At 45.2% G+C, this 23,592-nt stretch overlaps 1 protein-coding gene and 2 long non-coding RNA genes across 8 annotated transcripts in view; 2 read left to right on the top strand and 1 right to left on the bottom strand.

Annotated features, from left to right (window-relative positions):
- Window positions 1-23,592, top strand: part of DPF3 (double PHD fingers 3) — a 259,291-nt gene that overhangs the window by 30,088 nt on the left and 205,611 nt on the right. The window lies entirely within an intron of this gene.
- On the bottom strand, window positions 15,226-17,465 carry LOC144320848 (uncharacterized). Its single transcript, XR_013386488.1, has 4 exons — window positions 17,376-17,465; window positions 16,303-16,490; window positions 15,655-15,748; window positions 15,226-15,570 (listed from the first exon to the last, which is right to left on the bottom strand). It is a non-coding gene; the product is annotated as an uncharacterized LOC144320848 (long non-coding RNA).
- On the top strand, window positions 17,458-18,888 carry LOC144320847 (uncharacterized). The gene is made up of 2 exons (XR_013386487.1): window positions 17,458-18,090; window positions 18,306-18,888. It is a non-coding gene; the product is annotated as an uncharacterized LOC144320847 (long non-coding RNA).

Below are 23,592 nucleotides of genomic sequence, written 5' to 3'. Positions count from 1 at the left end.
AGCGGTGTAGCAGCGTGGCGCAGGCCACTGGCGTGGAGTCAGACACCCCTGGGCTTGATTCTGCTCTGAATCTTTCCCATGACTTAGCAGCAGGGTGACGTCCCTTTTACCTGCAGAGCAGACCTACCTCAGAGGGCTGGTGTGAAGAGTCAATGAGATAATGCTTGCAAAGCTTCGGGCAGAGTTCCTAGCCTGCAGCAGGTGCCACGTCAACGTTGACTGTGATTGTTACCCTTCTGTGTAGTAACAGCGGCAGCGGGAGTAACAGGATCATTCCTGGAAATGTCAACTGGAACTCAGAACGTGCAACCCTCCCTCTCTTCCCTTCCGCCTCCACTCAGGTCCTGCAGAGGGAACCCAGTTTATAACTGTGACTCTTGCTTTATTCCTGCCATTGGGAAGAAAAGATTCTTGGGTGTGGGAATCCTCTGCCTGGGTTGCGTCAGCTTCTGGCTGGCCGTTTACCTTTCGAGGTCAAGGTTCATGTGTCTTCTGTCTATACGTAGTTCAGCGACGCTGCCTTAACCAGAGCTTTGCAAATAATTATTCTAAGCTCTTCAAATAGAAACCCCGGGCAAAGGGCTGGGTGCAAGACGTCTGGCCTTGGGTCTGCTGACTTAGCAGCTCTTCCAAAGCCCTCCTCCAGGCCCTGGGTCCGTCAGGTCACTAATGGAATCTGCTGGAAGCAAATTAACTCATGAAAAAAAGGAGCTCACAAATCACTCCGACTGCTGGTGTCTGCCCCAGAACGGCTGGCACTTCCCCGTCCACTCATAAGTCTTCACCCCACATTTCATACCTCTCTTGGGGAGCCCTGCTTTCTCTTGCGTGGTTACTGAGAGGCACAGGCTGCCTCGGAATCTCAGCCCCTGACAGCAGAGCTGTGGCCTGGGCACCTGTGAAGGCCATCTGGGCAGCCTGACATGCCCTCCTGTGTGGGAGGCCTGTGAGCTGGCTCCGTGTATTTTTCGCACTTCTGGGTTTGGGTTGGCTTAACCATTTGCTCCAAGTTGAGCCTGGGGACTGGGGGGCAGGTATGAGAGATAACAGCTGTGCTCCTAAGCCCGGGCATGGTCTCTTCTTCCCTGGTCAAATGTGTGCTCTTTTATTTATTTATTTTAAAGATTTTATTTTATTATTGATTCATGAGAGACACACAGAGAGAGAGAGAGACAAAGGCAGAGACACAGGCCGAGGGAGAAGTAGGCTCCATGCAGGGAGCCCGATGTGGGACTAGATCCCGGATCTCCAGGATCACACCCCAGGCTGAAGGCGGCGCTAAACCCCTGAGCCACCGGGGCTGCCCTGTGTGCTCTGCTCTTTTAAAAATATCATCCCCTGTGGTGTGGGGGTCCATGCTCCACAGGGATCTGCCCAATCCCCCTACGTTTCCCTCCTAGCCACCTGCAGAGTTTGGGGGCCTTCAGAAAGCAGGCTGGAAATGCTTGCTGCCCATGATGGGAATTCTGTGACCTTCTTCATCTTTCCTCACCTCTCTTGGCTTCCCTAAAATTGCCTCATGGATTCCTGAGAAAATGAGGGTGCTCTGGTGTGTGTGTCTGTTTGTGTGTGTGTGTGTTGTGTGTGTGTGTTCTGCTATGTGTAATAGGAGTGATAGGAGAAGAGGGAAAGAAGCTCTCCGCCTGCCTCAGAGATGGGGGAGCCCAGCGGGGAGGGTTTTGTGGGGCTGGGAACCACCAGCGGCACCCTCTGGCGCCCGCAGAAGAGAATGTGAGTAACGGAATGGGGGGTGTGGTGGTAACTGATGACGTGTCTGGGGTGGAAGGAGCATAGACATCCTCTCCCTATGCCATCAGTGGAGAAAGTTAAAAAAGGAGTCGTGCCATGCCTGAAGCCGTCACACTGAGACAAGCTATGTGAAGACCCAAAGAATAGGCCAGGCCATAGAAGACACTCATTACACACTTGTTTCTGTCTTTCTGTTCAATTCACTCAGCTCTTTGATAGCAGTGGGTGATCTAGATTCTACGACGTAAGTTACCTGACATTCCCTGCCTAATAATAGAAACTATACCTGAGTCCAGGTATCCTGATTTAGGGCTGCTGCTGATCATTCACGTCTTAAACCATTAAAAACCCCTGAGGTATGAAGTCCCTGCAAACAGCACCCAGGGGCTCACTCCTTGGTGCTATCTTCTCTCCTCACCCAGGGACCGAGGGTGGCACCTGTTTGCTTTGAACCACATTTACCCATGGGCTAGATAGAGTGACTCCTTTGCACTCCCCACCCATGCCTTGGCCAGCAGGACTCTGAGAATGTCTTAGTTAAAAGGCTCCTTGTGAACTAAACTGTGTAGAAGCAAGATGATCCCAAGGAGAAGGTTCTGGGCTGATATGGAGGAGGCCTGAGTTTTGTGTCTCCCAGGTGGCCAAGTCTTGTAGGCACAACCTAGAGAGGTCTTCAGTATCACTGGAACACACTTCAGTGTGTTGAACTGAACTATGCTTCTTCTACAAACCATGCTGCCTTGGTCAGGTCGCCAGTGTGGGCCTCAGTTGCTTCTTCTGTAAAATTGAGTTAATGATAATAGTGACCTGTATGTAATCTCACCAGGAAGGATGATGAGGAAATGGCATGTGTGAAATCTCTTTAGAGGAGATGTGTGATGAGGAAATGGCATGTGTGAAATCTCTTTAGAAAGAAGGCAAAGGGTGGGCTCAGTTCTTACTTTCAGCATCTGTATTATTATTATTATTTTTGGTCATGGCAAATAAACCATTTGAAGTGGATTTCCTTCATCTCACAGATAAAGAGGTAGAGAGGTATAAGTATACATCGTCTTTGCTTCATAAGTCAGCGTGATCATCACTGGCGAGTCAGTACTGGAGCTGGGCAGAGGCTGGGCCCCGGGCCTCCCAGGTTGGTCTCCCCACCCCTCCTGCCAGTTACTTTTTTCATATTCCATATCAAAGTCTCAATCGTTCTTTCAAGTCCTATGTAGCCTGGGCTCTGATCATCCGGGGACTGCACAATTCTTATTAATATTAAAGGGAAGGGTTTTCTTAGCCTGCTTCTCTTCTTTTCTAAGTGAGTCTCGCAAAGGAGAGGGAAAAGTGGAATTGGAAGGACATCTATGCCCCAGAAGGGACGCATCCTGGCTTGTTGCAAATTTGGGTCCCCTCTGGCGACTTTAAGGATTGTGAGGAGTGGAGTGTGAACGGTAACTGATTAGCTGCAGAACTTCTGTGACTATTCGCGAGCTTTGATTTCAGGGTCAGGCTGGAATTGACAATTTGATCCCGCTGCCTAGCTCCACCAAATACCCGGAGTCCTTCCTTCGTTTCAGATCCCCAGTCACTGCTTTGCTGCTAGCAACTGTATCTAGCTTTATTTGGGCAAAAAAGCAGGTGTAAGTGAAAATCTTATAAATGAATTGGATTTTCCTATTGGCCTCATCACTCCAACATTTTTTTTTTTTTTTTTGGACTTCTTTTCTAATTGCTTTGCAACTGCTAAGGGCCCTTTGAAGTTAGCTCTCCATTTCTGAAGCTTCCAACAGAAATATTCCCTAAATAAACACTTAAATGATGGAAGAGGCTGGTGTCACTTGGAAAGTCCATTCTTTAAGAGAAGAAAATGATCTTCATATTTGGAGGGATTCCAGGGCATTGGCTGGTTTTGTGAGTTTGTGTGTTCTGTCCATTGATAGTGGGGAGCGGGAGCAAGAGCCATGTCCCACTAATGCAGAACGATGGCTTTGCAGCCGTGTTTCTCAGGTTATCCTTAAGCCAGTCAAGTCAAGAAGCCTGAGTCATTGCCCTGGTCTTGGAGCTACCTTTCTGGCTTCGTGTCTGCCTGACACAGCTTCAAACTCCTCTGCGAAGTGGGTTTCAAACTTTTGTCCTTTCTTAGCTGGGTGCATTCTGGATGAAATGACCGGAGAATTGACAATATCCTGATGAAAGTTTGTAATTTTTTTGGTAAAAGACAGCAAGGTATTTCCAAAACCTACTGACTTATTTTGTATTGGCATCAGGACGGAAGGCCACATGTGGGGGAAAAAAGTAAAGAATCGTGGAGTAACTTTCATTTCATAATTTTAAATATTTAAAAAGTAACGTGCTTGACTGTAAAAAAATGCATAGAAGGAAAGGGCATAAAATAAGACAAAAAAGAACAGAAGAAAGACTTCTTCCCTGATTGCTCATTTTGCTCCCCACTGTTAACGACAGTTTTTTTGTATGTCCTTCCAGATATTTTCTGTGGCTCTGAAAGCACAATATGTATATGTATAGTCCATGTTAGAATAGCTGTTGTGTCTTTGAATTAAAAAAAGTCAGTTGTAGGGTAATTTCCGTTATTTCTTTGACTGTGGTGAATTGAGAGAAAGCTCATTTAGACCCTTTAGGAAAATCCTTTCGGCAAACACTTAAATGTCTCCAATTGGCCTATAATTTGCACATGGCCTGGGCTCTCTTTAGGTGAACAGTGTGTCTCAAGTGGCAAAGAAAGTTAATCTAAGTTTTTAACAAAGTGCAGGCTGGCTATAGAAATTGGTGTGTAAGGAAGTAACACTGCCTGCGTGTGGAGAAGAGATTGTGGGGTGTTTTTATAACTTTTGATCAGTGGCATACAATTTCTCCAGGTATCTCAGAGCAAAATATTAAAGGTTGAATAAATGTGTAATGTGAGAATGTGTGACGTTTATTGCCATACACAGTGACAGGGGCCATCCTTAGAGTGTGAGATGTACGGGGCTGTGGATGGGTTCTCTTAAGATGGAAACACCGGTCAGGCAGGGCATCCCCTTTGTTTACACACACAAGCCCCCTCTCCTGCCTTCCAGAAGCTGGGGATGGTGGTGGGGGAAGGGCTGGGGTTACCAAAACAGGCTCCGCATGGCAAATTGGATCCAGATTTCAGTTATTCCTCCTCCCACAGACTTAGTGGTCATTAGGCTGAAAAAACTTCCATAATTTTTTTAAAAAAGATTTTATTTATTTATTTGAGAGAGAGAGAGAACACAAGCAGGGCGAGGGGCAGAGGGAGAGGGAGAAGCAGACTCCCCGCTGAGCAGGGAACCCCATTCAGGGCTCCATCCCAGGACCCTGAGATCATGACTTGATCCCAAGGCAGCCGCTTAACTGACTGAGCCACCCGGGCGCCCCAAGGTCCCGCGATTTGAACTCTTGCCTGGTTCGCGGCCTGGTGCACATATAGGTCATGTGGGTCTCCGGCTGTGCTTTCAGACTTGCAGCCTGCGCTGGGATGGAGGGTGGGAGCCTTGAGGAGCACCCTCCAAAGCAGCAGCTTCTCCGGCGCCTCCTTTGCCCCAGTTCTGTGGGTCCATTCTTCTCCGGCAACTTGACTCTCTCCGGAGAACCGGATCTGGGGCTCCCAGCCCAGTGCTGTTTTCTCCCCTGCCCTCCCTTTAACTACCTGCGGCACCTCTTAGCTTCCACATGCTCAAAAGGGATAATGTTCTCCTTGAAAGCGTCTTTTGAGGATTAATTGATGTTTGCTCTATGCTTTGAAGAGAGAATCCTATCAAGTCTCTCTGCTGTCCTCAAAGCTGGCCCCGGTTCCAGCTGGTGGCGGGCCTGGCCAATCGGGACACTGCGCGAGCCGGCCTCTCATTGGCCCCCTTTCTGGGGCATGTCCGCTGTCGCTGCTTGTCACCCACAGTAGAAGGGTGACTGCCCCGAATAGGAGGCACAGACCCCCCAAGGACATTTTGTCCATTGCCTGTTTTTTACTTGGAGAGAGTATTTGCCTCAAAATGATGGTTCCCTTGGGAAGTTTAGTTTGTGGCTATCTGTGACATTTTCTCATTTGCAAATTGTTCTTCTCTCTGTCTCTTTGTTAAAGCTTTGTAAGTATAAGAGTAGTTAGAATTGCCACCCCTCAAACAGGTCCCTTTCGTCAGGTCATTTATATGGTAATCGTGTGCGGTTTGGGGGGGAAAGGATGTTACCTGCCTCGTGATAAGCACTTTCATATCAGTGAATTCTTTGTTAGAGTTGCTTAATCAAAGAAATGGAAGCTGCAACCTACTTATTGGAAAGATCTAGATAATGCAGTGTGAATTAAGCACCTGAGGGTCCTAGGGAGAAGATGGTTGAGAAAAGGAAAAAAAGAAGGCTTGTTTTTAAGGACAGACCAAACAGGGAATTAAAACAACATACGTCAAAGACATCTTTGTTGTCTTGTCATCAAGGAGGACAGGGCTGGAGGGCGGAACCAGCCATGCACACTAGGATCCTCTTCTGTGTCCTCGGATAGGAGTCAGGACATGGCAGGGGATTGAGGACCTGCTGTGACTGTTCCGGTGGAGCATTTCAAGGGGAGCCTTCAAATCCTGTCATTCCTCTCAGCCTTCTAGCATCGGATCCTCATAAAGTGTCTCAAGCACTTAGGGGCTTGTTTTCAGCACTGGGCTTATTAGTAGAAATCATTGTTTCACTTTTCTAAATGAGATTCTTGGCTTCTTGCAAAATCCAGGATCTGGCAACCCTGAACCTTCATCCCATCAAGGCAAACAAGCATCAGCAGCTGCAGACCCTTTTGATGGTGCAGTAGGTCAGATGCTCTCTGGTTCACTGACTGGGGCATGTGCTGACTTCTCACCTGTCTGGGACGTTAGTGAGGGATAGAGTGTTAGTCCAGAAGCATACTCGGGAGCACAGACGTGTACACACATATGCACACACCCATCACCAGAATTCAGACTGAGGCGATTACCTTATAGAAAGGTCACCTCTTAGCAGGCTCGATGTGTCATCCGGATGACAGATTTGAGAAAAGTTAGTCTTAGTTTGAGATGAGAAGAATCAGATGATCATGGCACACAGCAGAAGAGGTGCTTTTGTTGTGTGTGTTGAAAAAAAGCAAGTGCCTTTCTCTGGCACACCCGTGTGGAGCAGCAGTGTGGAAGAGTGTAGTGGTTAGGCAGAAGCAGGGCAAGCTGCCTTCATTTGAACCTCTATGATGCTCTGGACAGGGCCTGGGCACCCGGGGGTCTGGTCAGTATTGTCTAATGAGAGTTAGCCCTGGGTTTGCAGATGAACTCAACTTTGAGACCTGGGACGATAATTCCTCTTCTCTTATTCTCCATGTGCTCATCTGCAAAATGGAGACGCTACAGCCGGCATTGCAAACTCAAGTACCTACAGGGTCTAGGCTTGGTATGAGAGAAGGGATGTCTGGATGGGAAAAGTAGAATAAGAAGTGGAGAAGATGGTGGTGAGCTGGATGTTCACGTCCAACTGGTAGGACGTCCAAATTCAACTCCAGCCATTTGTCACATGGGAAGGTGAACCCAGTGTTGCCAAGACTCCTGATTTTTCAAGTGAGGCTTGACATCTGAATTTGTACGTGAACTCTAATAACTTTTGATGTAATGAATTCAATTTTCAAAAAGTGTAGTGCAGCCAAACAAAACATACTTGGGTGCCATATTTGGCCTATAAGTCCTTGATTTGCAACATTTGGAGTAAAGCCTTTTTGGTGTCTCTCTAACTGGCTACTGACTCTACTTTGCTGAGCATGTGGCATGAGGAGGAAGGAACTGTGGTAGGTGAAGAATATCTTTGAGGACAAGGTTGGGGTGGAGGTGAAACTTGAACCACACCATCACCAGGCTGGACAGGTGATCTGGATCTGTTGGCTTCAGTGAGGACAGTTGCAAGGCCTGGCAAGAATTGTGCATGAAGGCAGGTGGGAGGGTGAATCCAGGGGAGGTAGCTGAGGGAAAGGGCAGAGGCCACAGGTGGCAGTGGTATGCACAGTGGGGTGCTGGGGTCAAGAGGCAGCAAAGGCAGCCCGGGAGAAAGCAAGGAGGAGCTAGGTGGACTATGGAGCTGAAACTCTTTGCCCTCTGCCCTGCTGTAGCCTAGTGGTGATGTACAGCCCCTCACCAACCATGCCCGGAGGAACAGCGTCACTGCCACACTGGAAGCTCTGTGCATTGTGCCTCTATTCAGAAAAGCACAAAACATGGTCCAGCCTTCCATACTTATCATCATAGTTCGGTATATAAATCTGTCATACATGTGAGGCAGACAAGCATGATGGATGAGAAGAGAATAAGTTTAGGGCACATATAACTTGAGTTTGAATCTGACTTTTGTTGCTTATTAACCACATGGCTGGGACAAGTTAACTTCTTTTTGAGCCTGGTTTGCTCATCTGGGGATTACAGCTTTTCTTACCTTGTAGGGTTGTCATGAGGATTGAATGAAAACACATTCCTTAATGTGTGTGAAGTACAGGACCTGGCACAGAGTAAGTGCTCAAATTGTGCTCATTATTATTGTGAGACAAGCAGTAACCTCAGCTACCTTGTAGTTAAGCATAAAATCCTTTGTCTCAGCAGAGCCAACAACAGATGCGCTAAAAGTTTACTCCTCCCCTATTGCAAATGCTTCCCCAGACATGGGCTCTCTGGGCTGAGCTCCTGCTTGCCAGTAAAGCAGGAGACATTGTACTCACCTGGATAAGGGTCATCTACAGAGCTCAGGTAAGTCTGTTTGGCCCCAGTACCACCTGGTTTACATAATGGTGTTTTCATTCATCTAACAAATATTTGCTGAGTAACGGCTATATTCCAAGCACTAAGAAAGGGTTTGGGGGATGTTGACTAGAATAAAAGGGTTGGGCCTTAACATACTGAATCTAACATATAGGGTAAGCTGCTATAACAGATCTCTAAATAGAATGGCTAAATAAGACAGATTTATTTCTGTCTCATGTAAGCCCTAAGGCAAGTACACCAAGCTGGCAAAGTAGGTCCATGAAATCATTCATGGATCCGTTTTTTTTTTTTTTTTTTTACTATTTTACATCTCTAAGTGTGTGTTTCAGGACGTGGGAACAGGAGGTAATGAAATCCAAAGCAAGCAGCTTATAATTAAGGAGCTTCCACTCACATTCTAATGGTCAGAGCTTGGTCATATGGCCACATCTATGCATAGGATGCTGGGAAATATAGTCTGGAGCAGATGGCCATGTGCTTATGTAAAACTTGGGAGTGGAGGTTATTATAAGGAGGATGAAGGGAGAATGGATAGTGGAAGGAAGTTAGGAGTTTATGGTTCAGGGAAATAAGGAAGTAAATGAACACTCTAATAGGCAAAGTCTCCTCTCAGTAGCACCAGCTATAATCCTTGAGTTGAGAAATGTGTTGTGGCCCTCACTGTGAGTTTGGGGTTTTGGAATCAGACTTCTGGGTTCAAGTCTCAGTTCTATCACTTACCACAGGGTTGGTATAAGAAATAAGTCAACCCATATGACGCTTTTAGGATATGTATGGTCTGACCCAGAGTCAATGCTCAGGAAGTGTAGTCTTCCATCCAAGTACTAACCAGGCCCGACCCTGCTTAGCTTCCGAGATCAGACGAGATCGGGCGCGTTCAGGGTGGTATGGCCGTAGACAGGAAGTGTAGTCTTACTGCTAGACGGTGGGATGTGTCAAGAAAGTCAGTTACTCAGGATATTTGGGGAATGGGTCATGGTTTGGCCATCTCCCTCAGTTTTGTAGCTTCCCATAGGCCTTGTTTCTCTGGATGCAAACGCTGGGCCTTGAATCTGGCCCATCTCACCATTGAGAAATGTTAATGAAGACAAACAAGGCCATCTGAAGGGACTGTGTTTTGAAAAAAAATGGAATTAACTTGTATTTGTCTGGACTGGATCAAGGGGATGAATTTAGAGAGGCTATTTCAAGGTCAGCTTTCTATAGCTTGAGTAGGAGCCAGTGAATTTAGTCCATGGTGTGGAGGCCTCTGTGGGAAGAGCAAGAGCCCTTTGTGTTGGGTGTGTCTTCAGGTAAAGAGCTCGAGAAATTACTTAAAAACTCTTCCATTTAGCTAAATAAAAGGGATACCAAACAGAGAGGCCTCATGGAGGCTAGGAAAACCTTTGCCCTTGGGGAAGACCCTGGTGGCCTGTCTTGGGCCCCTTCAGCAAGAGGAAAAGAATGGAAAAGCCACCTCTGCTGGCTGCTGCACTGGCAGGAGTTGGGGTGTCTTCTTACTGGGAGCCGATGTTCTATGATATGCAGAGGGTGTCATGTTTTCCATCTTCTGCAGGTGTCATGTGGAAAGAGAACCTTCCTAGCTTTAGCACAAGAGACTTAACTTTCCTTGGCAACTCATGTGGTGGGTAGATTTTTAGCAGAAGAATAAACAGACATTGGAAAATGATTTTCTACCAGTTTTCTGTACTGTCTCATTTTCAGGAGTTTTTAAAAAAGATTTTATTTATTTATTCATGAGAGACACAGGCAGAGAGAGAAGCAGGCTCCATGCAGGGAGCCTGATGTGGGACTCAATCCCCAGTCTCCGGGATCATGCCCTGGGCCGAAGGCAGGTGCCAAACCATTGAGCCACCCAGGCGTTCCTCATTTTCAGAAGTTTGAGGAGTTTTAATACCCTTATCATCCCCAGATTTTGGGATCAGATCACACACTACTCTGGAAAAAAGTAGCATTGGATGCTGTCTCACAATGGGCACCAATTTTGATTCCCTAAAAGCATTTAATTGACTCCCAGGAAATGGGATGGACATAGAGAAGGGAGCACACATGTGTTTAGTACCCCATCTGTACCTGTGGAGAGGCTGGCTTTCAGATGCTTCAGAGTGGAGCATCTGAAGGCTTGGGTAGGATATAGCTCATGGGCAAGTAGGCTGGTGGTCATATTTCTCCTGCCTGCCTCTTGTAACCTTAGCTGAGCTCCTGGTCTTGACTTATTGGTGTCATGAAGATCCTACACCTGGCTAGCCTGGGTTGGTAGGTAGCCATGACCTGGGGTTTTCACCCAGGTTTTCTCCAGCTCTGTGGGCCTTCACTCTTCCTGACCACTGGGATCAATCTTCTATTCTCTTTCCCTTAAGGAAAGCTTATCAAGAGGGGTGGGGACGATAGTGAGATCTGATTACAGCAGGTTCTCCAGTCCTGGAGGCCTCAGATGAGACATGTTATCTCTGTGTTTTAGATTACACAGTAGTCTTCAGGATGTGCCTCACAAGGCATCAGATATGTAGTCTGTGCCTAGACCACACCATCCATAGCCACTATGAATTAATATTAAGAAAAGTAAATCCTGTAATTCTCTTGAGATCATATAATTTTTTTAAAAAATATTTTATTTATTTATTAGAGACACAGAAAGAGAGGCAGAGACACAGGCAGAGGGAGGAGAAGCAGGCTCCATGCAAGGAGCCCGATGTGGGACTTGATCCTGGGAATCTGGATCAGGCCCTGAGCCAAAGGTAGATGCTCAATCACTGAGCCACTCAGGCATCCCAGATTATATAATTTTTTAAAAAGATTTATTTTAGAAAGAGAGTGCATGTGGGGGCTGGGGGGAGGGGCAGGGGGAGAGAGAGAATCTCAAGCAGACTTCCCACTGAGCATGGGGAAGTGGGGCTCGATCTCACAGCTCTGAGATCATGACTTGAGCCAAAACCAACAGTTACGGGCATAAGCAACTGAACCACCCAAGTGCCCCTTGAGATCATAATAGTTTTACATTTTATTTGGGTTGGTGTGCTTGTGTGTGAAAAGTGTGAATTTATTAAGTGTGAGCATTTCAAATGTGCCATACTTGTTATAATCCTGCTTTGGATTTCTTCATTTTTTTAATCACCTGGGCACCTGGCGGGGGTGGGAGGGGGGCAGGTTTCTCTGCCTGTGAGAGGCCCTGTATGTAAGCCTGCTAGATCAGGGGGGAGCAAACCTTTTTACACAAGAGGGCATTTCAGGAAAAATAAACAAAGGTATTTATGGGTCATCTTTGCCCCTTATTCAACATGAAGAGAGCTTTATTGAGTCTAATGACCCAGGAGTGGGTGGGACTTCAAGGAATGTTTATTCTTACAACTTACTTTGCTGGGTAAAATAGTACCAATGAGAAAAGGGGCACTGCTTTTTTAGTTATTGAAAACTTTATAAAAAGATTTTATTTATTTATTCATGAGAGATACACAGAGAGAGGCAGGGACATAGGCAGAGGGAGAAGCAGGCTCCTGGATGGGAGCCTGTTGTGGGACTCGATCCCAGGACCCTGGGATCACACCCTGAGCCAAAGGCAGATGCTCAACCACTGAACTACCCAGGTGCCACCTACTTAATATCTTTGTCTCAGTACCTCTCTTGCCCAGCATAGAGCTCAGTGCAAAGTAGGTGCTTAAATGCTTATTAGGAAGCAATATGGTAGATTGGTTAAGAACACAGACTCTAACCAGATTGCCATCCCTGGATTCTGCTTTGTTACCATTGATGAGATTATCTCTCTAGTCTCTTGTCTGTGAAGATACATTTGATTCCACATGAAATAACTATGCCTTTCCCCTCATTCCAAATTTTTTTTTTTTAAGTGAAGAAAGGCAAAACCCAAAAACCCCAAATGTTTGTGAAGCAAATGTGGGTCCATCTGTAATAGATAGTGCATTGAATTAATTACCTGGGTGGAGGCTGCACAACTGGATTTGGTGAAACTGCTTGTTTCAAAAAAAAAAAAAAAAATGCTGGGTTCTCTGTTCCCCATCTATGTCTTCTTACAGCGTGACCTTCCAGCATGCCCAGCCACTTAGTCTGGTCTTTGCATCGACAGGAGAGCTCCCAGGAATAACGCACACCAGATACAATCTGGCTCCAGGAGCCTTGTGTACCTGATGATTTTATTCACAATCCCTTTATTTTCATTCACTGACTTATTCTTTAAAGTTTTAAATATTGAAATATAGCATACATGCAGAAAGTTCCCTGTGTGTTCAGCCCAATACATTTTGACAAGTTGAATTTAGTTGTATCATCAGCACCCAGATTAAGAAAGAACAGCACAGAAGCTCAGGTGTGTTCCTTCTAGTTACTACCTCACCCCCTTCCCAACCCCACCAAGGTTGATTATCCTGGCTCTAACCCCATCAAATGGAATCTTCTAGTATTTCCACTTCAGTGTCTGGATGTCCCCCTTCAACACTGTGAGATTCATCCACAGTGTTGACTGCAGTTGTAGGCTGTTCATTCTTAGTGCTGTATAGTATTCTGTTGTGAGTATTCCTGTTCTACTCTTGGTGGGCCTGTGGCAGTTTCTGGTTGGAGACTTCTGTGAATCTCACTACAAGGAACATGCTGGCACATGTCTTTTGGGGACCTGACGTGCACATACCTGCCAGTGGAATAGCTAGCTAGGTCACTGGGTAGGTGTCTATTCAGTAAGTGCTGCCAAACACTCTTCCAGAGTAGGGGTGCTGATTGTCTGATTTTGATGAGGAAAATGATTCCATATTCAGATTTGATCTGAGTTTTAAAGCAGAATAACACCACACCGATTCTGTTGATTTCACCATTTCTATTTCTCCCCTCTCATGTGCATGAACCATATGGTAACCAGGCAAATTCACTTAAATTGCTGTAGCTGCTTCTTTTTGGGAGGCTCTTGACTTTTAGAACTGCTACCTGAAATGGAAGGTTTAGGACTCTCTTTTTTCCTCCCGAAATGTCTGCTTTATTTTCAAGAACATAAAATACTAAACACCACATCCCCTGAAAAAAAAAATCCTCTCTTACTCTCCCAGCACTCCTTACACCTTTTATTGATGAAATTTAGAGGGAAGTTTTGAGTAGAAATCAAATATCAATCAGATTATGGATTTTCCAAAATTTGCTTGCTGGATCATTGCACTCATAATTTCAGTTACAGGTACCCTTCTTTGGAATTTGACAAAGCTGGGCAAATGGAGAGTCAAAAGTCCCCTGGTCTAGTCCTGACTTTTGGTTGTAAACAACCATGGTGCAAGGTGCTTCAGCAGTACAGAGAGAGGCCTTCCTGAGCAGCCCCAGAGACCTTATAGATAGGGACCTGTGAGTCTTAGAGAGACTTTAATTGAATCTATTCATTTTGGCTTGCCCTCCCTTCCCTGACCCCCAAACAACAAGCTAGAAACAACATCCCATAGAATAACAGCAAAAATAAAATTTCATACACTGTTTCCTCATAAAAATCATTCACAAAAGCACTCTCAAATCTTGCAGCCCCTGAAAGGTATTATTTTATTTTACAGATGGGAAAATTAAGATCTGCAGAGTTGACTATAGGATCCTGGAAGAACTGGTGGTTGGAAGCCAGGTGCATGCCTGGGATTCTAGGAACCAGGGATCTTTTCTAAGAGGAGTTTTAAAGATGAGTGGCTATCCGGGAGGTCATCCTGAGGTCCTTTGAATGGGTGACTTTCAAATCCCAGAGATTGGCATTTTGTCTGGTTAGAAAGCAGTCTTTGGTAGGGACATAAGTACAAGGAATTTATTGCTGGTTTGTTTGTAGTGGTCAAGAGTGGAAACTCAGTGATTACCTATGTCAGGAGGGAAATGTCCCTGTGGCCACACTACCTTTGTACCTTGGATCATTTCAGAGACATTAAAAGGATTTTGGCAAAGTATGGGAGAATAGATAAGAGGGAGAAGAGTGTAGATGATATATAATTTGACTTTTTAAACAAACAATAACCATCCTCCCCAAAATCACAATTTGTGTGTGTGTGTGTGTGTGTGTGTGTGTTTCTGAAATTACATGGAGTATGGGGAAAAACATGGATGGACACAAACTAAAATGTTAACATGGGCTACCTGGGGAAAGAAGGGCTGAGGATGGGAGTGCTGATGTGGGAGAAAGAGTTTAGCAAAATAGCATGTGACAAAATGCCATCTGAATAAATTATATATATACATATATTCGTATACATATGCATAAGGAAATGCATAAAAAGTACATGCATACATTTAAAAGGCAAACGAGCTGTTCCAGTAAGAACAAGGCTGTGAACCCTACACGGGTCAGTTAGCTTGGCAAGGGCGAGAGCTCAGTTCTGTGGCTGAAGGCTTTACCTGCAGGTCAGTCATGTGGTAAGTAAAGGACATCGGTAGGAAGTGGAATGGGAATACGTGTGGGTGTCTGAGCACAGGCACACTGCTGCCTTTGGCAAACAGATGATCGTATGTACCATCCTGATGTGCCTATGATGTGCTGGCATTTTCGTACTTTCTAGACATTAGATATTTTTTATCCCCATTTCACGGTGGGTAAAGCCTAAGGGCAAGCAACTCAAGGCTACGTGGTGAGTGTGTGGTGCTAAGGCTGAAGCCCAGATCTGTCCGATTCCAGAACTTCTGCTTTTTAGATCTGCTTACAGCTTGGGGTTTATTTATTTATTTATTCATTTAAAAAATCTTTTAAAAAAGATTTTATTTATTTATTCATGAGAGACACAGACAGAGAGAGGCAGAGACACAGGCAGAGGGAGAAGCAGGCTCCTTCTGGGGACCCAGATGTGGGACTTGATCCCAGGACCCCGGGATCACGACCTGAGCCGAAGGCAGAGACACTCAACCACTGAGCCACCCGAGTGCCCAGTGCCCACAGCTTGGGGTTTGGTGGGGTCATCAGGGCTGGCCTGGCCTGCTTTCATCCACACTGAGATTTCTGTGAGGTCTTCTCTCACAGGGTCCAAACGTGTAGGTTCTGCTCTGAAAACTAACCATGCCACCACGTCGTGAATGTTTCCTGTGTGTTCTCATTGGCCTGGTTTCGGATGGCAGAGCTTCTTACCTGGGTGAGGGAGAGCAGCCTGTTCAGGCCTCTGTTCCCCAGGGAGCAGGGCTGCATGGAAAAGTAGGGCATGTGGACACCTACCTCAGGACAGGTGAGAGGCAGACTGGCTTGTGAAGAAAGGAGGACAGCTTTACGACACCTGACATCTGGCCCCTGAGCCGTCTCAGCAGCCCGTCTGGGAGTAAATGCATGGGCTTTCATGAGGATGTCTCCCCCACCTCTCCTTGCCATCCACCCCCATGCCCCCAGCCCTGCTAAACACAAAAGAATGAACAGTAGTGGCTTGTTTAGTGGCCTGGTAGGGTGACTTGCACTCAAAGCGTGAGTGCTTGTGCTGTTGCCAAAGGTGCCCCAAAGTGAATATTTAAGATAAAAATCTCAGATCGAACTGATGTCACCCTGTGACCCCCTTCTGTTTTCTTGGCCTTGCTTTCCTCATCCACAAAATGGGGATCGGATCAGATTTTCCTCTTGCTTATGATTAAAAGTATAAGTGATCTAGAATGTATTTTGTTAACCAATAAGAAGCATGCTGTCTTTGTAGAAAGACAAGGCCAGTTTCTGCACGTTAGGTTTTGGCTAAGACAACGGCACTGCCGACACCAATGGTCAGCGCCATTTTTATGGAACAAGTCTGGATGTTTCCAGTGCGGCAGGATCATTGCTTTCTACAGGGAGCCGTGTCTCCTTCACAGTAGCATTGGTGACTTCCAGGAGCAAGGCTGTTACCTAAAGGTGAGCTTGGCTGCGGACGGTGAGCTGGCTGTGGGGGTGGCCTGCCCTGGGCCCTCCTGCCCTCTATCTGAGACAGATGGCTGCCATTCTCCTGGTGTGGTGGCAGCTGCTGGAACTGGAGCCATGGCCTGCTGCCTTCCCTCACTGCCCAAGGAAGCATCACAGGTCCCGGGAGAGGAAGACTGAACAAGGAGAACACATGTGGCAGGTTATTGCCTTCATTTGAGGATTTGGGGCAAGGCTTGCCCACGCCCCCACTTTCACTCCTGCCCACGGGTTGTAGACTGAGCCTCAAGGCTGAGGACAAATTGTCTGGTCTTTCAGAGCCTCAGTTTCTTTTTTAGTGGAGCAAAAAACCTTTGAGTGAGCCTGTGTAGATGTTGTGATGGTGAATGGTGATCTTGTTACTAGTTCCTTAAAGACTGGGACTAGGACCCAGCATAGTAACTGGTGCACAGTAGGAACCCAGAGAAATGCTTTTCATTGACATGGAATCCCTAGGGATGTGTGTCTGGACAGCGCAAGAAGTAACCATTCAGGAAATATTTTTTTTCTTCCTTTGTATTCTTTTATGCATGTTAAGTGTGGGATTTGTACACCTTTCCCTCTATCCTTATTCTTCTTTGCATTTATTTTACTTAAAAAGTGATTTCTGGAGTGCTGGGTAGCTTAGTGGGTCGAGTGTCCAACTCTTGATTTTGGCTTAGGTCATGGGATTGGCTGTGTTGGGCTCCATGCTTGGTGGGGAGTCTGCTTGGGATTGGGATTCTCTCTCCCCTGCCCCTCCTCCTACTCTCTCTCTCTCTAATAAATAAATCTTTAAACAAGTTATTTCTTTCTGACCAATTAAGTAAAAACTGGTAGGACCTAACTATATATCCCTGTCCTGTTTGCAGTTTTGAATGGAGAAGGGAAAATCTGTGCTCTGCTTGGTTTTGCTTAAATATAGGGATAGATTGAGCAGTTTTGGAGGAGAGCTTTCCTGCATTCTGGAAGCTGCTCCTAACTCTTCCCTTTTCCCACTGGGATTATAGAGTCTCCTGAGGTCCCCAGACAGCGTGGTTTACCTGGGTCTAGATAGGATGAGGGCTGGAGTTCCCACTGGGTTCTCAGGCATTGGATAGTAGGGTATCCTTTAGAGAAAAGGGGAAAAAATGTACCCAAATGGAATGATAAAGGAATGACATCACAGTAGGCATAGCAACGGCAGGGTAATCATAGTCTCTGCACGAGGTGGTCAGAACCCCAAGGGAAGGCCTAGTTTCATTGTGTTCCTTTTCCCATCAGAGCAGGCAGGAGCAGGGAGGCATGGAGGAGGGGTTGCTTAGCCAATGGCTAGAGCAGGCCAGAGGTTTGCTTTTCTCTCTAGAACTGCCTCCCCGCTCTGACTATCTCTCTGGTGTGCCACCTTAAAGCATTTGATTCTGTTATTTAGAGTTGCCCTCAGAATTTGGCTAGAGAAGGGGAACAAAAAGAGAGGGAAGCATGTCCATGGAGACGAAAGTAGAGGGATGAAATTATCATCAGGAAGTTTCATGGAACCCTGGAGCTCACTCTTCAGCTTCTCCTGCCCAAAGGCATGGAGCTCCTCTGACAAATGCAAATGGTGCATCTCTGTCCCTTACTTGCTTCTTTGGGTCTTGATTCCTGCAGCTGATGGTGTCGAGCTGGGTATAAACCATATAAATTGTGCTAATTTCAAAGTCACTTGTGTCTAAAGCCCAAAGCAATTCTGAGCAACTTCTTGACACACCATGTGGATAAAGCAGCTCTCTATATATGGTGAGTGCTGACACTCTGGGACAGCTTGGCAGGTTGTCTCAGGAGGTCATCCCGAACACAGAGCAAGGGTGGTAGGTGCTGAAGAGTTGATTGGTGTGAACTGGCAGACTGCTATTCTGGGGGCTTTTGGGTATTCTGCATTCAGAAATCATTTCTCTGTTCCTGTCATTGTGGGATAACCATAACAGGTCATGCCTGGTTGCTGTTTCTTGTAGGTCAAATCATGGTTGCCTATTTGTCTCCCTGTCACCCTGGCATTTTGAAATCTTAAAAGTGGGTGCAGCAGCCTGACCAGCGCACGAGTAGCTATCATGAAGGTGGACGCACCATCCCTACACTTCAGCGGAGCGACTCCCCCCCAATCTATGGACCTTTAAAGATACTTCAGGGTTTTTTGGGACTCATGCTCTTTGGCTTCTTTGGTTAGAGTATTTGGAACTTGGTCTTCTTTACACAGACTATCTGGACAAGCTGGAGAAATTGCTTACCCAGCTCCTCTTGGCTATGGGTAACTGAATTTTTTTTTTAATTGAGATAAGATTCACATAACATGACGTTCACCATTTTAACTGTGCATAATGCACTGGCTTTTAGGTTGAAAGTGTATAATTCAGCGGTTTTATTAAATCTAAATGTTGAGCAACCATCACTACAACCTAATTCCAGAACATTGTCATTGCCTCCAAAAGAAATCTTGCACCCGTTCAGTAGTCATTCCTCATTCTCTGCTCTCCCCAGTCCCTGGCACCCATGGACATCCCTACTTTGTATATGGCATATAAATGGAATCAAACAATATATGTGGCCTTTTGTGTCTGGATTCTTCAACCTAGCTTGTTTTCAGTGCCCAATGATATCATAGCATATATTGATACTACCTTTTTAAAAAGTGGCAGAGTAATATTCCATTATGTGGTACACCAAATTTTATTTATCCATTCATCAGTTGATGGACATTTGGGTTATTTCCACTTTTTGGGCTATTATGAGTAATGCTAATATGAACGTTCAAATACAAATGGACATAAATGTTTTTAGTTTTTTTTTTTTTAACTCTATACCTAGGATTGAGATTGCTGGATCATGTGATAAATGTATGTTTAACTTTTTGAGGAACTGCCATTATTTTCCACAGTGGCTGCACTATTCTACATTCTTACCAACAATGTGTCAGGTTCTGGTTTCTCCACTTCCTTGCTGACACTTGTGAGTATCTGCCTTTCTGATTCTAGCCATCCTTGTGGGTGTGAAGTAGTGTCTCGTTGTGGTTTTGATTTGCATTTCTCTAACAATTAATAATACTGAGCATCATTTCATGTGCTTTTCAACAATTTGTATATTTTCTTTGGAGAAATGTCTATTCAGGTCTTTTGCCCATGTTTTAATTGGACTGTCTGTCTTTTTGCTGTTAAGAAGTGAGTTTGCTTTAATACATCATTGTTCCTTCCCCTACGCTAGCATGGTGTGACCAGTCCGTGGAGATGGAGAGGGTACAGTGGTTCACTTAAGAGCAGCCTGAGGTCTCTGCTTAGGCCACTCCTTGGTGTTCTTGAGGGATCTTTTTGTTACCTACCCTTAATAGTTTTCCCCCCCAGAGTTTCTGTTCTTGAACCAATTCTATTTTGCTTTCACTTCCTTCCCAGTTGACCTCAACTACACCTATGATGTCCACCACTGTATATATGGTGATTACTCCCAAATGTGTATATCCAGCTCAGACTTCTCTCTGAAGCTCCATATTACATACACAGGTAGAACATCAACATGTTCAAGACTTACTACATTTCTCTGCTGAACTTTCTCCTGGGTTCCCCATCTGGATGACTGGTGGCATCATTTGACCTTTTTTTACCAGGTTTCAAAAAAGCTGGAGGTCATCTGGACTCCTTCTTCTCTCTCTAGGTCACATTTGCTCTCTTCCTGTCAAGTACTGTGCATTGGCTCTCTTTAGTAGCTCTAACTTGTCCTCAGTTCTTCATTCCGTGAAGCACCTTAGTTCAAGTCTTTGTCATTCCAACTAGACTCCCTAGTTTTGAGTTACTTCCATCTATCTGTCCATCCTCCGCCAGAATGATCCAGTTATATTCCTCCCATCTTGAAGTGGGGCCTTGTCACCTGAAGGATAAATTTCCTACTCCTTTGTTGAGTGTACGAGCCCTCTTGGATTCACCTCTACCTATCTTTCCAAATTCATATTCCCTTGCTCATTCTCTCCTCAGTAAGTTGACCATAAGGTGTTCTTTCAGGTTTCTTGGATGGGTTGTGTTCCCTCAAACCTTCAAGCCTTGGCTGCCATGCTACTGGCATGAATTTTGCCTATGGGGTCAAGGATAGATTTTCAGGGCTGGATTATGGATCCAATATGGCCCCAATTAAATACTACTGTGGAGAGAGAACATGGAGACTGTGGCTTGGATGTGGATTTTGATTTAATTATTTATGTGAAAGGATTTCCAAACTGAATAGAAATTAAATTGCATTTTATTATATTCATAAGCCACCTGTATTGCAAAGGTGATGGACTTTTTGGGAAAAATTCTGACATTTGCCCCATCCATAGCCTGTTGTTACTTTAGTTACTTTCTGAATCAAGAACACCAGAATACATGATGTGACAAGTACATGTGTATTTTGGGAGCTAATGGGACAAAATATTTGAAATCAGATTTAGATTCCAATGTTGCCATAGCTACTGGCTACTGTGAATACCAGCATCACATATTTGTTTGGATCCCTATACCTCTAACCTCTGTGGTGTCTCCTTGTTCTGAAGATGTTAGTTCTTACATAAAGAAACTCCGTGAAACTGAGTTGATTCCTGGCCCTTTCCAAATATTTTTTATTTTAAAAATTATTTATTTATTTAAAAGATTTATTTATTTTCAGAGTGAGAGCATGAGTAGAGGGAGAGGCACAGGGAGAAGGAGAGAGAATCCCAAGCAGACTCCCCATTGAGCATGGAGCCCAACTGAGGGCTTGATTCTAGGACCCTGAAATCCTGACCTGAGCTAAATAAAACCAAGAGTCAGACACCCAACTGACTGAACTACCCTGGTCCCCTTTCCAAATATTTTATTTTATTTTAATTAATTTATTTTTTAAAAATTTTATATATTTATTCATGAGAGACACACACACACACAGAGAGAGAGAGAGAGACACACACACACACACACACACCCACAGGCAGAGGAGGAAGAAGCAGGGCCCATGCAGGGAGCCTGACATGGGACTTGATCCCAGGTCCCCAGGATCACACCCTGGATTGAAGGAGGCACTAAACCACTGAGCCACTGGGCTGCCCCCAAATATTTAAAAAAAAATTAGTTTTGATTATTATTTAGTGCTTTCTTACTCTGCCTCAAATTTTTTACTTAGAAAAATTTCAAGTCTCCTGAAAAGTTGCAAGAAGGGTACAGTAAACATCCCTGTACTCTTTGCTCAGATTCGTCATTTACGAGTATTTTGCTGTCTCACTGTCCCCTTTTCTCTCCCCCTTATGCGCATGTGTGCAGTGGGTTTACGGTCCTCTTTGTATTTTGGTTATAGTATCAGATAGTCTGAAGGAGATGGATGAGGGTTGATGGGGCAGAGAAATTAGTTGCTGGATCCTCCTATGGAAGGTACTTTATTCTCTCAGTTTCCAAATGGAGGGAGAAGCCATAGGACTAGATCAGTGGGCCCTTCTGAGAATTTGTTAATCCTTTCCTCATCTAAACCTGCAAATGTGATCATCTATTTTTTCAGGAAGAGTGAGAATTAGTTCATTATACGCCATCCTTTTCTGGGGATATTTTGGAGCTTCTGGCAAAGCTGAGCACCAGAACTGAAGTCTTGAGCTCTTGGCTCAGCACTGCCATTGACCAGAATACCCTTGGGTGGTCCTGAGCAAGTTCCTTTCTCGTGGTGAGCCTCAGTTTCCCCATCTATAGAATGAGAACTTGGATTCTCTGCCCTTTAAGTTCCCTCCACATCTTCACGCCCTATGGCACTGATGGCCAGAAAAATTCAGTCCTTCGGGAAATTGCCACAATACTCATTGTGCTTGTGAGGCAAATTCCAGAATTGATCGCTGGCTGGGCTTTGGCCAGAAGCGTGTCTGCTTTATGATGACAAGTATCTCTCCCGTTGTAAGAGCCACCAGTGTTCTCTCTGCCTGTTGACGCGGGAGGTGAGCTTGGTGGGGATGGAGGAAGCAGCGGGAACTCTGACCCCTTTGTTGGAGCCTCCCTACCTCCTCTCCTTTGAGGTTGTCTGCTTGTTTAATTTGTCGCTTACCTTGCTTCCCACACCCTTTTATAGCTACTTTTGTTCAAGGATATTGCCATCTCCTTTTCCTGTCCCTGGCCGACCTCCAGGTTAAGTATCTAGGGAGGGCAGCAGCCACCTGAAGCTGTGGTGAAGTGGGTGATGTTGGTGGCAGGCCTAAACAGGGCTGCCAGCTCATTGGTGGGGTCAGAGTCGGTCAAAGTTCAGGGAGTGGGTGTAGGATTGATCCTGCGAGCTAGAGGGTTCCACAAGGTTCCCACCCACAGGGCCCGGGTAGGAGTCCTGGACTGGCCAGGATTCTTTTATCATTTGATCCCCATGGATAGGATCTGAAACAGTTCTGGTAAAAGAGAAAAGGACTTAGATGTGGCCACGTTGAAGAAAGGAGCTGGTGGGAGTGGGATGATTTAGGGTTTGTGTATTCATTCAATAAACGTTTATTGAAGACCTACCATGTTAAGTGCAAGGTCCCTTTACTGAGAAAGCCTTAAATCTGGGTAGCTATTGTTAATATGCTGTGTGTTTAGAAGTGTTAGAAATAATATTAATAATGGTCACACTTCCTCTCCCAACAATCATGTACCAGGTATGTGGCTAAGTGGGTTACATCTATTCCATTCAATCCTCTCAAGCACTCTGACAAAGTAGATGCTGTCCTCCTTCTTCAGGAGAGGAGAGGGAGATTTAGAGCAGTCACTGGGTTTTGAGTTCAAGTTTGATTTTATATCCCAGCCTCTTAGCCCTTGTGCCTTTGGTTTATGGGCTGAAGCCTGTCTGTGCTAAAGTTTTCACTGGTCTAAAAGGTAAGGACAATAGAATTAGAGTTTTAATAAGGCTTTGTTTCATTCAGTGGTTCTCAGCTGAGATGATTTTGCCCTCAGGGGATATTTGGCAATGCCTGGGGATATTTTTTGGTGAGCACAATTTGGGATGCGCTACTGCCAGGGCTGCTGCTAAATGCCCCACCGTGCCCAGGACAGTCCCTTATGGTCCTCCTTTCTCCCCAGAGCAAAGACTTATCGGCCTAAAGTATCAGTTGTGCTAAAGTTGGGGAACTCTGATTTAATTTGAAGGATTATCCTTAATCTTATATTATTCTGACTTTAGGGATATGTATTAAATGTTTTTTATTTTATGAAACAAAGTAGTAGAAAGCAGTTAGTAGATGGTGGTTGGGTTTTAGATTGTCCTTATTTGACAAAATTAAAAAAATGGACAAGACTGTTGATCCCT

Source organism: Canis aureus, chromosome 9, assembly GCF_053574225.1.
Source record: "Canis aureus isolate CA01 chromosome 9, VMU_Caureus_v.1.0, whole genome shotgun sequence".
NCBI classification, from domain to species: domain Eukaryota; kingdom Metazoa; phylum Chordata; class Mammalia; order Carnivora; family Canidae; genus Canis; species Canis aureus.
The sequence above is the reverse complement of the archived record's forward strand: the minus strand, read 5'-3'. Positions and strand labels throughout refer to the sequence as shown.